Source organism: Mauremys mutica, chromosome 19, assembly GCF_020497125.1.
Source record: "Mauremys mutica isolate MM-2020 ecotype Southern chromosome 19, ASM2049712v1, whole genome shotgun sequence".
In the NCBI taxonomy this organism is placed as follows: Eukaryota; Metazoa; Chordata; order Testudines; family Geoemydidae; genus Mauremys; species Mauremys mutica.
The window spans coordinates 2,094,657-2,107,270 of NC_059090.1; the positions used below are offsets into that span (position 1 = coordinate 2,094,657).

At 51.9% G+C, this 12,614-nt stretch overlaps 1 protein-coding gene across 13 annotated transcripts in view; it reads right to left on the minus strand.

Annotated features, from left to right (window-relative positions):
- The window catches only part of TSPOAP1 (TSPO associated protein 1), a 167,168-nt gene that overhangs the window by 64,523 nt on the left and 90,031 nt on the right, over nt 1-12,614 (minus strand). The window lies entirely within an intron of this gene.

Below are 12,614 nucleotides of genomic sequence, written 5' to 3' on the forward strand. Positions count from 1 at the left end.
CAAACATTCCATTTGTTACTCCAAGTCGCCAGCAGAGCAGAACAAGAGCTGCTGTGAGCACCATGGTGCTTGCAGTGCGGACACACTCAGTAGCAGGGATCTACCCAGGGGCTTAGCTTTGAGCTGTGGAAACATGTTCAGCCCTGATTCTCCTTGCACTCACACCAACAGCAGTTACACTGACGGTTACCGGATGAAACTGATATAAGGGAGGGAGGGATCAGGTGCTTGACATGCAATACTCAGCCCTGCATGCTGCTGTGGGCCAAACCCTCTCCTTCACTGAGGTCCACTCTGCACAGGAGGGAGGGGAGCTATTAGGGAGCTCATTAGGGCATGCTGAACCTGTGGGCTTGTCTGCACCAGCCCCACTGTGAATTAACTTACACCACAGGGATGTTAACAGGCCACTTCACCTGGAATGGTTCCTTAGAACATGAGCTGACTACTTACACTAAACAATCTGTTTGACCTTGTGACACTTTCTCAGACTGAAGAAGGGCTTGTAGCTTGAAAGCTTGTCTCTCTCACCAGCAGAAGCTGGTCCAATAAAAGATATTACCTCACCCACCTTGTCTCTCTACGGCAGTGGTTCTCAACCCATGGGCCACTTGCAGCCCAATCAGCACACAGCTGCAGCTCATATGACATCCTCAGAGCCATACAGGTAGTAAAAACGGTTACTCACCTTCTCATAACTGTTGTTCTTTGAGATGTGTTGCTCATGTCCATTCCAATTAGGTGTGTACGCGCCCACACGCACAGCTGTCGGAAGGTTTTTCCCTAGCAGCACCTGTCAGGTCGGCTCTGGAGCCCCCTGGAGTGGCGCCTTCATGGCAGTGTATATAGGTCCCTGCCGACATGCCGCCTGTTCAGTTCCTTCTTGCCGGCTACTCTGACAGAGGGGAAGGCGGGTGGGTCTTAGAATGGACATAAGCAACACATCTCAAAGAACAACAGTTAAGAGAAGATGAGTAACCATTTTTTCTTCTTCGAGTGCTTGATCATGTCGCTTTCAATTAGCTGACTCCCAAGTCCTAACTAGGAGGTGGGGTCGGAGCACGTGGAATCACTGATTGAAGCACCACTCTGCTGAATGGAGCATCGTCCCTGGCATGCTGGGTCATGGCATAATGAGAGGTGAAAGTGTGAACAGAGGATCATGTTGCTGCCCTGCAGATCTCCTGGATCGGGACCTGGGCCAGGAACGCTGTCGAGGAGGCCTTCGCTCTAGTTGAATGAGCCGTTAGTGCAGGGGCCGGAACTTGTTCTAGAACACAGCATGCCTGGATACAGGACATGATCCACAATGAAATTCTCTGTGACAACACTGGTAGGCCTTTCATTCTATCCGCAACCGCCACAAACAACTGGTTCGACTTACAGAATGGCTTTATGCGTTCAATGTAAAAAGCCAGAGCTCTCCGAACGTCCAAGGAGTGTAGTCTTTGTTCCCAGCCATCTGCATGAGGCTTAGGGTAAAAGACCGGTAGAAAAATGTCCTGATTGGCATGGAATTGGGAGACAACCTTTGGAAGAAAGGCTGGGTGAGGCCTAAGTTGTACCTTGTCCGTATAAAAAATGGTATAAGGAGGATTGGAGGTTAGGGCTTTAAGCTCAGAGACTCTCCTTGCTGACGTAATGGTGACTAGGAAAGCCACCTTCAATGATAGGAAGAGCAATGAACAAGTTGCTAGGAGTTCAAACGGAAGCCCCATTAGCCGGAAAGGACCAGGTTAAGGTCCCACACCAGGACTGGTTGCTTAACCTGCGGGTATAGCCTGTCTAGACCTTTCAGGAAGCAACTGACCATTGGGTTGGCAAAGACTGAACAGATGGCCGCTCCCAGGTGGAAAGCTGAAATGCCTGCCAGGTGGGCCTGGAGAGATGAAACCAAGAGCCCTGCTGTTTAAGTGTAATAGATAGTCTAAGATGGGTGGCATAGGTGCCTGCATTGGGAGAGCACAACCCTGAGAACACCAGATTGCAACCATTTTCCACTTGGCCAGGTAGGTAGCCCTGGTGGAGGGTTTCCTGCTGCCCAGCAGAAGCTCCCTAATGGCCTCCGAGCCCATCATCTCCATTGGATTTAGCCATGAAGCTTCCAAGTGGTGAGGTGACAAGACTCAAGGTCGGGATGATGAAGACGACCGTGACCTTGGGTGATCAGGTCCGGAAGCAGGGGCAACAAGATTGGAGCGTCCACCGACAGCTCCAGGAGCATGGTATACCAGTGCTGGCGAGGCCATGCTGGCGCTACCAGTATGACTGTAGTCTTGTTCCTGCGGATCCTGAGCAGAACCTTGTGGATGAGTGAAACGACGGGAACATGTACAACAGATGGTCCGTCCAGGGAGGAGAAACGCATCCGCAAGGGAGCCCGGACTGTGATTTCGGAAGGAACAGAACTGGGGACATTTTCTGTTGCTCTCCATGGCGACCAGGTCAATTTGGGGAACCCGCACCTTTGGAAAATCTTGTACACCATGTCCAGGCAGCTGGACCACTTGTGACTGTGGAAGGATCTGCTGAGATAGTCCACCAACTAGTTCTGGGAACCTGGGCGGTAGAATGCTACCAAGTGAATGAAGTGGGCTATGCAGAAGTCCCAAAGCTTGAAGGCTTCCCACATAGGGGAGAAGAATGAGCTCCATCCTGCTTGTTTATATAAAACATCGCAGTTGTGTTGTCCATCATCACCTCCGCGCATTTCCCTTGCAAGTGGGCCTGGAAGGTCTGGCATGCCAGGAGGACCACTCTCAGCTCCTTGACGTTGATGTGGAGTGACAGCTCTTCTTGTGACCAGAGACCTTGGGGTCTGAAGGTCTCCCAGGTGAGCACCCCATCCCAACACTGTGCATCTGTCACCAGGGACAGGGAGGGCTAGGGCCTTGTGAAGAGGACTCCTGCACATACTATTGGTGGGTTGAGCCACCAGTGGAAAGACTTGAGAACTGGCACTGGGAGAGTGACCACCTTGTCCAGACTGTTGAGCCCTGGCCGATAGACTTCTTCAGGCCTGGCTGGTGTCAGCCTGAGCCTCAGTCTCGCATGTATACCACATATGTACGTGCTGCCATGTGGTCGAAGAGTTTCAAGCAGTTCCTTGCTGTGGTGGTGGGGTACCGCTTCAAGTTTTCTATGATGTCTATCATTGTCTGAAACCGATATTCCAGCAGGGATGCCCTGGCCTAACCCAAGTCCAACACTGCTCCAATAAATTCTATTCTCTGCAGAGGGGATAGAGTTGATTTGCGTTCGTTGAGAAGGAGACCCAACCTGTCGAAGGTGTATCTTACCAGGCTGATCTGACCCTCCACTTGCTCCCTGGAGCAGTCCCTGAGGAGCCAGTCATCGAGGTATGGGAATATCTGCACCTGCCTCGGTCATACGAAGGCGGCAATGACTGCCATGTATTTAGTAAACACTTGAGGGGCTGCTGACAGACCAAAGGGGAGGACCGTAAATTGGTAATGGTTGTGGTTGACCATGAACCTGAGCTGGAATTATAGCTATGTGGAAGTACACGTCCTTGGGGTCGAGGGCGGCATACCAGTCTCCCGGATCCAGAGACGGAATGATTGTGTTTAGACGAGGAAGCTCAACTTTTTTATAAAAAGAACAGGAGTACTTGTGGCACCTTAGAGACTAACAAATTTATTTGAGCATAAGCTTTTGTGGGCTACAGCCCACTTCTTCGGATGCATGGAATGGAACATATATTGAGGAGAGATATATACACATACAGAGAGCATGAAAAGGTGGGAGTTGTCTTACCAACTCTGAGAGGCCAATTAAGTAAGGAAAAAAAACTTTTGAAGTGATAATCAAGATAGCCCAGTACAGACAGTTTGATAAGAAGTGTGAGAATACTTACAAGGGGAGATAGATTCAATGTGTGTAATGGCTCAGCCATTCCCAGTCCCTATTTAAACCTAAGGTGATTGTATCTAGTTTGCATATCAATTCCAGCTCAGCAGTTTCTCATTGGAGTCTGTTTCTGAAGCTTTTCTGTTGCAAAATTGCCACCCACGGGTCTGTCACTGAATGACCAGACAGGTTAAAGTGTTCTCCTACTGATTTTTGAGTGTTATGATTCCTGATGTCAGACCTGTGTCCATTAATTCTTTTGCGTAGAGACTGTCCGGTTTGGCCAATGTACATGGCAGAGGGGCATTGCTGGCACATGATGGCATATATCACATTGGTAGATGTACAGGTGAATGAGCCCCTGATGATGTGGCTGATGTGATTAGGTCCTATGATGATGTCACCTGAATAGATATGTGGACAGAGTTGGCATTGGGCTTTGTTGCAAGGGTAGGTTCCTGGGTTAGTGTTTTTGTTCAGTGATGTGTGGTTGCTGGTGAGTATTTGCTTCAGGTTGGGGGGTTGTCTGTAAGCGAGGACAGGTCTGTCCCCCAAGATCTGTGAGAGTGAGGGGTCATCTTTCAGGATAGGTTGTAGAACTTTGATGATGCACTGGAGAGGTTTTAGTTGGGGGCTGAAGGTGACAGCTAGTGGTGTTCTGTTATTTTCTTTGTTGGGCCTGTCTTGTAGGAGGTGACTTCTGGGTACTCGTCTGGCTCTGTCAATCTGTTTTTTTCACTTCAGCAGGTGGGTATTGTAGTTTTAAGAAGCAGCAAAGAATCCTGTGGCACCTTATAGACTAACAGATGTTTTTGCAGCATGAGCTTTCGTGGGTGAATACCCACTTCTTCGGATGCAAGTAGTTTTAAGAATGCTTGATAGAGATCTTGTAGGTGCTTGTCTCTGTCTGAGGGATTGGAGCAAATGCGGTTGTATCTTAAAGCTTGGCTGTAGACACTGGATCATGTGGTGTGTCCTGGATGGAAGCTGGAGGCATGTAGGTAGGTATAGTGGTCAGTAGGTTTCTGGTATAGGGTGGTATTTATGTGACCATCGCTTATTAGCACAGTAGTGTCCAGGAAATGGACCGCTTGTGTGGATTGACCTAGGCTGAGGTTGATGGTGGGATGGAAATTATTGAAATCATGGTGTCAAGTATCAGAGGGGTAGCCATGTTAGTCTGGTTCTGTAGAAGCAGCAAAGAATCCTGTGGCACCTTATAGACTAACAGACGTTTTGCAGCATGAGCTTTCGTGGGTGAATACCCACTTCTTCGGATGCAAGTGGTGGAAATTTCCTGGGGCAGGTATATATAAGCAAGCAAGAAGCAAGCTAGAGATAATGAGGTTAGATCAATCAGGGTGGATGAGGCCCTGTTCTAGCAGTTGAGGTGTGAAAACCAAGGGAGGAGAAACTGGTTCTGTAATTGGCAAGCCATTCACAGTCTTTGTTTAGTCCTGAGCTGATGGTGTCAAATTTGCAGATGAACTGGAGCTCAGCAGTTTCTCTTTGAAGTCTGGTCCTAAAGTTTTTTTGCTGTAGGATGGCCACCTTAAGATCTGCTATTGTGTGGCCAGGGAGGTTGAAGTGTTCTCCTACAGGTTTTTGTATATTGCCATTCCTAATGTCTGATTTGTGTCCATTTATCCTTTTCCTTAGAGACTGTCCAGTTTGGCCGATGTACATAGCAGAGGGGCATTGCTGGCATATGATGGCATATATTACATTGGTGGAAGTGCAGGTGAATGAACCGGTGATGTTGTGGCTGATCTGGTTTGGTCCTGTGATGGTGTTGCTGGTGTAGATATGTGGGCAGAGTTGGCATCGAGGTTTGTTGCATGGATTGGTTCCTGAGCTAGAGTTACTATGGTGCGGTGTGCAGTTGCTGGTGAGAATATGCTTCAGGTTGGCAGGTTGTCTATGGGCGAGAACTGGTCTGCCACCCAAGGCCTGTGAAAGTGCGGGATCATTGTCCAGGATGGGTTGTAGATCCCTGATGATGCGTTGGAGGGGTTTTAGCTGGGGACTGTATGTGATGGCCAGTGGAGTCCTGTTGGTTTCTTTCTTGGGTTTGTCTTCCAGTAGGAGGCTTCTGGGTACACGTCTGGCTCTGTTGATCTGTTTCCTTATTTCCTCGTGTGGGTACTGTAGTCTTGAGAATGCTTGGTGGAGATTTTCTAGGTGTTGGTCTCTGTCTGCGGTGTTAGAGCAGATACGGTTGTACCTCAGTGCTTGGCTGTAGACAATGGATCTTGTGGTGTGTCCGGGATGGAAGCTGGAGGCATGAAGGTAGGCATAGCGGTCGGTAGGTTTTCGGTATAGGGTGGTGTTGATGTGACCATCACTTATTTGCACCGTGGTGTCTAGGAAGTGGACCTCCCGTGTAGATTGGTCCAGGCTGAGGTTGATGGAGGGGTGGAAGCTGTTGAAATCGTGGTGGAACTTTTCCAGAGTCTCCTTCCCATGGGTCCAGATGATGAAGATGTCATCGATGTAGCATAGGTAGAGAAGGGGCGTGAGTGGACGGGAGCTGAGGAAGCGTTGTTCCAGGTCGGCCATAAAAATATTGGCATATTGTGGGGCCATACGGGTGCCCATAGCGGTGCCACTGATCTGGAGATATATATTGTCAGCAAATTTGAAATAGTTGTGCGTGAGGATAAAGCCACAGAGCTCAGCAACCAGGTGTGCTGTGGCATCATCAGGGATACTGTTCCTGACAGCTTGTATTCCATCAGTATGTGGGATGTTTGTGTAGAGAGCCTCTACATCCTATATTGCCTACATACATTAGGAATGGCAATATACAAAAACCTGTAGGAGAACACTTCAACCTCCCTGGCCACACAATAGCAGATCTTAAGGTGGCCATCCTACAGCAAAAAAACTTTAGGACCAGACTTCAAAGAGAAACTGCTGAGCTCCAGTTCATCTGCAAATTTGACACCATCAGCTCAGGACTAAACAAAGACTGTGAATGGCTTGCCAATTACAGAACCAGTTTCTCCTCCCTTGGTTTTCACACCTCAACTGCTAGAACAGGGCCTCATCCACCCTGATTGATCTAACCTCGTTATCTCTAGCTTGCTTCTTGCTTGCTTATATATACCTGCCCCAGGAAATTTCCACCACTTGCATCCGAAGAAGTGGGTATTCACCCACGAAAGCTCATGCTGCAAAACGTCTGTTAGTCTATAAGGTGCCACAGGATTCTTTGCTGAAATCATGGTGGAATTCCTCAAGAGCTTCTTTTCCATGGGTCCAGATGATGAAGATGTCATCAATGTAGTGCAAGTAGAGTATGGGCGTTAGGGGACGAGAGCTAAGGAAGTGTTGTTCTAAGTCAGCCATAAAAATGTTGGCATACTGTGGGGCCATGTGGGTACCCACAGCAGTGCCGCTGACTTGAAGGTATATATTGTCCCCAAATGTGAAATAGTTGTGGGTGAGGACAAAGTCACAAAGTTCAGCCACCAGGTTTGCCGTGACATTATCGGGGATAGTGTTCCTGATGGCTTGTAGTCCATCTTTGTGTGGGATGTTGGTGTAAAGAGCTTCTACATCCATGGTGGCCAGGATGGTGTTTTCTGGAAGATCACTGATGGATTGTAGTTTCCTCAGGAAGTCAGTGGTGTCTCGAAGATAGCTGGGAGTGCTGGTAGCGTAGGGCCTGAGGACAGAGTCCACACAGCCAGACAATCCTGATGTTAGGGTGCCAATGCCTGAGATAACGGGGCATCCAGGATTGCCAGGTTTATGGATCTTGGGTAACAAACAGAATACCCCTGATCCGGGTTCTAGGAATGTGTCTGTACAGATTTGTTCCTGTGCTTTGTCAGGGAGTTTTTTTAGCAGATGGTGTCGTTTCTTTAGGTAATCCTTAGTGGGATCAGAGGATAATGGCCTGTAGAATGTGGTGTTGGTCTGGCGCCTCCTTTGGCTTTGGGGATTAGGAAATAATGGGAATAGAACTGCTTGCTCCTTGTTCCTCCTGAGGAACCTCCTCCACTGCTCCCACAGCGAGGAGCATTTGGACCTCCTGCTTGAGGAGATGCTCATGAGAAGGGTCCCTGAAGAGGGATTGGAGGGAGGAGAGGAGCAGAATTGGAGAAAATATCCCACTTCTACCATGCAAAAGACCCGGCAGTCTGAAGTTATCTGGGACCAAGCACGGTAGAAGTGGGACAAATGATTCAGGAAACAGGGATAAAGATCCAGTGAATAGACTGGTGCGTCGCCCCCAGGCGCACCTTCAAAAGGCCTGCTTAGAGAGCCCGATGCCTGCCTTGCCAAGCCCTGGCCTTGGCTGGGTGGAGAATCGGGAGGCTTACGCCTGCCATTCCTACTCCGCTTCCTTAAGAAGTCCTGCCTGGGTCAGGGAGGGCAGAAGCGCTGCGAGGACTGAGGTTTAAAATGTTTTTGCTGGGTAGCAGGGGTATGCAGGCCCAGCAAATTTAATGTAGCCTGCAAATCTTTTAGGCTGTGAAGCCTGGAGTCTGTTTGCTCCGCAAAAAGACCCATGACATCAAAAGGCAGGTCCTGAATTGTCTGTTGAACTTCAGGAGGAAGGCCGGACACTTCGAGCCATGAACTCCTCCTCATGGCTATGTTCGAGGACAAGGTTCACATGGCCAAGTCTGCAGCGTCCAGCGAGACCTGTAAAGAGGTCTGTGTCACTGCCTTGCTCTTGTCCACTATGGCCGCAAACTCTGCCCTGGATTCAGATGGGACCAACTCCTTAAATTTCAACATGGAGTTCCATGAGTTGAAATGAGATCTACTCAGGATAGCCTGTTGGTTAGCAACCCTGAGCTGGAGCCCTGCCGTCGAGTAAACCTTCCATCCGAAGACATCCAACTTTCTTGAGTCTTTAGACTTCGGGGTCAGCCCTTGCTTCTCTGTCATTCACCGCAGCCTCAACAAGCGAGCAGGGCTGCGGGTCAGTAAATAAGTACTCATACCCCTTAGAGGGGATGAAATACTTCCTCTCCACCCCCTTCACTGAAGGGGGAATGGAGGCAGGGGTTTGCCACAGAGTTTTTGTAGTGGCCTGAATGGTCTTCATGAGGGACAAAGCCACCCTAGACAGCCGCTCCGAGGTTAGGACCCATCGTGTCCTCCAATTCAACTACCTCCTCAGTCTGAAGCCCCATAATGTGAGCCACCTACGCAGTCCTGGTGTGCTCTACTGTCAATGGGGGACAGCCCAGAGGAGGAAGACCCCGCCACCACTTCATCCAGCGAGGATGACGACGAGGCCAGAGAAGGCACCGGGCCCTCCTCGCCTTCTGGACTCGTCCTGCTCGGTGCATGTTCCTCATCGCTGACCGCAGGCTCAGAGCTGTGGTGGGCCCGCGATCTGGACGCAGCTCCGCGCTGTGCCCCGACACTGTTTTGGAGCCCCGAGGCGTGGGATGGTCCGTGTCTGGCGGAGGCACCCAGGCTTCCAACACCACAGAGTGAGAACCCCTGGAGTGCATGCCCTGGGCCTGGTGGTAGGCCCACAGGGTCCAAAATGGCCACTGCACGGGCCCTTGACACTGCACTTACCATGGCACTAGCCTCACGTCCTGCCTATGTCTGCGGTGGTCCAACTGAGTAATAGGACTCCACTTCTGTGTCCAATGTTCGGGATCTTGAGCATGAAGACCACAGTGGCGCTGCGCGAGACGGTGCCAGAGAGTGGTGCTGTGGGGACGGTACTGGAGAGCAGTGCTGCGGTGGAGGTGCCAGGGACTGGTGCCGCGATAACGATGCCGAGGACCGGTGCGACAGGTGCCATGGGGACAGTGCTGGAGACCGGTGCTGTGGGGAGCGATGCCACGGAGATGGTGAGCAGTGCCTCATCATTGCCAGCCTGCCTCTGGATGGTGCCGTGCGCTGCAGCACCGGAGGTCTATCCAAGCTGACAGGGAACAGCGGAGCCGTCCTGGCAATCAAGTCCCTCACCGCCTCAAAAGTGTCTGGGGCGAAAGGGAGCTCTAGCTCATCCACCTGGCACTCTCAATCAGGAGAGTCCAACAGCACCGGACTCGACAGACCCCCTTGCGGGACCAAAGTCGACGGTGCCAGCTCTGTGATGTCGGCACCGGGTGCTCCTGCACAGTCCAACCTGGCTGCTCTTGGTGCGGGCGAGCAACCTGTCCATCTTCTTGTGCCGCTTATGCGGCACCGGAGAGTGCGAACAGTGACGTGCTGCCTCTACGAGCTTCGGCGCCAGGGAATGTCGGCGCCGGGGATCTCTATGGCCAGAATCCTTCCGCGACACCGTTTCTCACACAGAGGCTGGAGTGCTCTGCACGGAGGTGCTTGGCGCTGGATCCTGTTGGCATGGAGCCAGCTGGGGACGAAGAGCTGCTCCCATCAGGATCTATTTCAGCCTGAAGTCCCGTTCTTTTTTAGTCCTTGGGCGGAACCCTTTACAAATCTTGCACCTCCTCCAGGCACACGAGACGAGTTGTGGGGGTCGCCCGTTGGCATGGGCTTGAGGCAGGTTCCGCAGGGTTAAACCCTTGGGATCGAGGTATGCCCTGAACCCCAAAGGGAGACAAATTAGGGTGGGAGAAGGACTTCCACTCCTAGAAAACAAACCAACTAAACTAACTTACTCTAAGGATCAGAGCGGTAGCCGAGTTAGTCTGGATCTGTAAAAGCAGCAAAGAGTCCTGTGGCACCTTATAGACTGACAGACGTTTTGGAGCATGAGCTTTCGTGGGTGAATACCCACTTCGTCAGATGCATTCACCCACGAAAGCTCATGCTCCAAAACGTCTGTTAGTCTATAAGGTGCCACAGGACTCTTTGCTGCTTTTACTCTAAGGCAGGCCTGCACAACATGCGGCCCGCGGAGCCTCACTGTGCGGCCCGCGAGGGGATTCTAAATCCCCCGCACACAGCGCTCTGCAGGCACCCCAGAGCCCTTTGAATCCCGGCCGTGGCCAGGAAGCAAAGAGCTCTGGGCTGCCGGCAACCGCGGGGAGCCCAGAGCCCTTTAAATCTCAGCCGCATCCGGGAATCAAAAGGCTCTGGGTTGCCTGCAGCCACGGGGAGCGCAGAGCCCTTTAAATCTCAGCCGGGGCCAGGAGTCAGAGGGCTCTGGGCTGTCCACATAGATTCCCAGCCGCGGCTGGGATTTAAAGGGCTCAGGGGTCCCCATGGCTGCGGGCAGCCCAGAGCCGTTTGAATCCTGGCACGCGGCCGCTGTTTGCCCCCTCCCCGAACCTCTGCCCCAACTGCCCCCCAGGACCCCCACCCCCTATCTAAATGCCGCTGCTCCTTGTCCCCCGATTGCCCCCTCCCAAGACCCCTTCCCCAACTGCCCCTTGGGACCCCAGCCCCTATCTAAGCCTCCCTTCTCCTTGTCCCCAACTGCCCCCCCAACTTTCCCCCAGGACCACACCCCTACCTGTCCCCTGATAAACCCCTGGGACTCCCATGCCTATCCTACTGCTGCCTGTCCCCTGACTGCCCCCCCCGAACCTCTGCCCCATCCAACCCCCCCTGCTCCCTGTCCCTTGACTGCCCCCCCGGAACCCCCTACCCCTTCTCCAACCCCCCAGCCCCCTTACTGTGCCACTCAGACCAGCGTGTCCGGCTCCATGCAGCTCCAGACACATTGCTGCCATGCTCCCCCGTGGAGCCCACAGGCCTTGCCCCCCCAGCACCTGCCTTCCAGATTTGAACACCTCAAAATTCAGGAGTGCTCAAGCTCAGTTTGGGCAGCTGTTACTTCATTTCTCCCAAATCAAATATACTGATCCACTGTAACTTGCTGTAGAAAAAGCAGGATAAAATTGAGCAAGAAATGCTTATTAGGACTGGAATTGCTATTTTCAACAGCCATTGCTTTTTTGTTTGTTTAAAAGGAAGGCAGTGATATTGCATTGGCAAATTCCCCATAGAAAGAAAGAGTGGAACAAAAGAATAATAAAGGCACCTCAACTTTTCCTCATTTATGGAGGACAGTCTTATAATATGCATCCAGATATCCTCCAGTCACACAAGCTAAAAATTGTTCCACTTTACTGCAGCTCTGTAACCATATGGGAACCAATCCTGCCTGTGTTTTGTGCACATCCAAAATTCCTGCTGAATGACCCGCCCTGGGAGCGAGTTACCAGTGACCCAGAGCTGGGGAGGCAGGAGGTGTGGGGGGGGGCACTGGTGGGGGAGAGCCCAGGGCTGGGGCAGCAGCAGGGTGGGGGGAGGGCACTGATGGGGAGGAAAGGGGGAAGCCCAGCGCTGGGGCAGCAGGGGGTGTGGGTCAGTGGGGGGAGAGTCCAGGGCTGGGGTAGCAGGGGGGTCCAGGCGGGAGCCCAGGGCTGGGACGGGGGGCTGCCAAATTTTTTTTTGCTTGGGGCAGCAAAAAACCTAGAGCCGGCCCTGCCGGGTTCCCCCAGCCGCCGGAGCCCTGGGCCCTTTAATTTGCCCCTGAGGGCTCCCAGCCACCTCTTCAGCGGGGAGCCCCTGGTTGATTTAAAATAAAGTATCACCTCCCCACCCCCAACCTTCCTTTTTGGCCCACAGCTGTTTTGGTGGGGCGGCGCTGGGGAAGGAGGGTTTGTTTCTGCAGGGCTGGGCGGCCCTGGGGCGGGGTGTTTCTGCGGGGCCGGAAGGTTTCGGCCCTCGGCTGTTTTCTTTGGAGGAATGTGGCCCTCACCGCTTTACGAGTTGTGCAGGCCTGCTCTAAGGAATAACTATTTACAGCGAGCTAAATACAAACACTAGGGGGAGCACTTTCTAAG